We start from the raw sequence: 3732 nt of genomic DNA on the forward strand, positions 1-3732 counted from the left end.
TATATATATATATAATGTTAACGTTAATCATTTAAAATATGTATTGTCATTGTCGCAATTAAATTTTGTTTAAAAAGATCAATAAGTCATCATTTATTAATAACCGCCGCATATATAATGGGAATAAATTACTTTATATTAAGCAGCAAATGTGTATCCGGAATCTATAATATATTACATCTGCTTGCTATTTACCAGACTATAATATGTTAAGACTTAAAGCTGTGTAAAAAAATCTTTCAAATATTATAATTGCCAAGAATAAAATATTATCATAACAATAGATTATAAATATCACTAAGCAAACAGATTTGGGAAGAAATAGGGAATGAAAATAGATGGGGGGATAGAAATAGGACTAAGAAGAAAGAAATAAAGAAAGAACGGAATAGGAACTAATAGTATTTTTCATTGGCAGAATTAGTATGTCCTCAGGACACATTAAAGCTGTTGTACACTATTCTAATCTAAATATAAAAGTGAGATATCTCAATTGATAATATGCATTTTATCAAATAGCACAATAAAATGTATTAAATATTTTGCAGTTTTATTTGATTCTATATTTTTATTACACCTTTTTACGCCAATTTTTGTACAACGGCTTCAAAGTGTACTGAGTACGCACTAATTCTGCCAATAAAAACGCTATAAGAAGGAGAGAGAGAGAGATAATATGATTTGGAGATACGATTCTGGCACAAAGATTCAGTATCAACTTGTTTATTTAGACCCTGTTTTTTTTTTTGTATAAACTATCTAGAATATTAATCTCTTATTGTAAGAGGGTTTGTTGTCTAAAATTTTTACGCCATTCCATTTAAAATTGTGATTATAATTTGTACGATGGTCAATAATAGCCGATGGAAAACTTGTTTTTCTCTTCAAGATATATTATTGTATAATCTAGTTTTTAATTACATTTTAATTAGACAAACATAGCTGATTTCACAATTTTCGCAAGAAATCTTGTAAACCACAAAAAAATTTTTAATTGGGTAAAAAAATAAGTAATTATTTACATTATGAAAAACAAGTTTTTTATGTTTCCGTTATAATAATTATCAATTAACATTTTACATTAATTATGCCTCACTATCGTACGTGTCGAATGTTGAAGTTCTAAAAAAAAATAATTAATTTTTATCTTCTTAGATTTTATGACTTAAGACTTATATGCGACTAATGATAACTGCTTATAATTTTTGTTTTATACTTTGCGTCATAAGTACTGATGAAATATTGATGAAACAGTAGTACAAACATTTGCGGAAAAGAATAGCGATTTCTTATAGTTTTTGTGCTCTAAAATAATACCTGCTAGCGTGTTTTATCAGGTTTGAGAAATATCTAAATTGAAATCCCCTAAAAATGTCTTTTGCATTTGAAAATTTATAATTGATATAATCTAAAGTGCGTTCCACTAAATGTTCACAACGCTCGTGAGTATAATTCCATCTTTGTTGTTATCAAATGTTAAACAAAAATAAAATGATTTATACCAGAAAGAATCGAGGGAGAGTGGAACAGACTTACCTGGAAGCCATTTGTAGTGTATCGAAATAAGAAAAAGATATGGTAGGAACGTGATGAAACATATGGTGCACACACTAGTATTGTACCGCACTAGTATTGTATGTATGACATATATGTACAAACACACACATGCACTTTGTGGAAGTGCACTATAAATGGCGGAATCAATCAAAGAAAAGAAACATTCTCCCTTGATTCTCTCTGATTCATACGAGTATTGTAAACGTTATTTGGAACGCATTCCTAGAAATTTAAAAAAAAACTTAACTTAAAGCTTAAACATTGTACTTTAAAATAAAAGTATTAAATCTTCAACCGCAAGCATACAAATCATTGACCCTCTAGTGCGCTTTATTTTAAAGACAAATATAGAATGTACATAGAATGACATATAGAATCATATTTAAACTCAAAACTAATCATTACATATAACAAAAGTGTCAACTAAATATTTAATACTAATATTTAATATAAAAAAAACATTACGGTTTGCTATGAACAAAAATAAATATAATCTTATGTCATTTTATATAAACTTACCCTTAAAACATGAAATATGAAAGTTTGACGATACTTGTAATAAAAGATTCAATATTTTTAATTAAAAAACTAACGTACGACAAGCTTTAATTAAAGCACCTTTTAAATATCTAGCACATCGGGTTTACCTATGAATTTTCAAAGACAGTAAAAAAGCTTTTGGAAAGTTTTAACTTTTTTAAATATTTTTCTCAAAAATCTGACATTAAAAATTCTAAAAAACAATTTTTTTTTTAAATTACAGCAAAAAAGCAATAATTTGTATTAGAGTAGCAAATAAAATGTAGCAAATAAAAAATTCAGACATTTAAAACAATTAACATGTTAATATGTTCTACCATCACTATGGTTAGCAAGACACTTCTTCCAATATGAAACCAGATAACAGATGTTTTGTTCATAAAATTTCTCAGATTCGGATTGAATTCACTCGTAAACAGCTCCTACACTACTGCGTCTGGCGGAAATTCCCTGCCTTTTAAATTTTTCTTCAAAATAGCAACACAGTTTCGATAAAAAATATTGGAATACTTAGCTTACAGTCCAGATTTGTCGCCATGCAATCTCTACATCTTTTTGAAGACCTGACGAAGAATTTGAAAAATAGAAAATTTCCGTCGGACACAACAGTGGAGGAAGTTGACTCCAAGTGAGTTCGAGCCCAAAGCATTTTATGAATAGAATATCCGTTATTTGGTTTCATAATAGAAGAAATGCTTTACTAACTATAATTGATTGATATAAGTGATTATTATCATGTTAGTTGATTTCAACGTCTAAATTTTTCATCCGCTACATTTAATTTAACTGTTTCAATATAATTATTAAACTCTGTATAATTTATATTCTATATATAATTAAATTTATCAAGGAAAATACTTGCTCATATAAAAGCAACATAAATTTTGAAAATATACGATAGAAAGAAAATATATAAAACATGCCTCAAAATTAAAAAATTTTGTATGATATGGATATGTGAGATAATATTTTAAATTTAGAAAATACTTTAGATATAAAATACTAATTTGTTTAAAACTACGTAAACAATTTTTAATGAACACCAAAATTTTCTCTAATATTCATAAAAATATGAAATTTTATTTAGTATCTCTTTCTTCCATGTCTCACATCTTCCTTATAAAAATACATGATTCATGTAATTTGAGTTCAGTTTAATAATAAATTACAAGAAATCATTATCTATTATTGTTATTCAACAATCAACAAACATATATATCGCGATTCAATTTTAGCTATAGCAGAGTTGGATAAGTTAACTTCTTTTTTAACTAACAATAAGTTAAGTTAAAGTTAACAGCCTGGAAAATTTAATTTAATTAATACAAGTTATGTAATAAAATTAATTAAAAGTTAAGTTAATAAAAAAAGTAATTAAAAAGTTAAATTTGGTTCGAATAAACACAACCAAAAAACAAGAAAAAGTTTGATTATTTTACATAATTTTTTATATTTTTTGTTCTCACAGCTTATTTATTGAAAAATCTGGTTATTTTTGTTCACAAATAACGATTATACAATATAAAATTACTAAGAATATTAAGAATCTTTATTTTAGACCGCATATGTAAAAAACACAATCAATACTAGAAATTTAAAATGCCTATTACGGTCGAAGCTAGATCTTTATTGCTT

Source organism: Trachymyrmex septentrionalis, unplaced genomic scaffold (assembly GCF_001594115.1).
Source record: "Trachymyrmex septentrionalis isolate Tsep2-gDNA-1 unplaced genomic scaffold, Tsep1.0 scaffold20, whole genome shotgun sequence".
In the NCBI taxonomy this organism is placed as follows: domain Eukaryota; kingdom Metazoa; phylum Arthropoda; class Insecta; order Hymenoptera; family Formicidae; genus Trachymyrmex; species Trachymyrmex septentrionalis.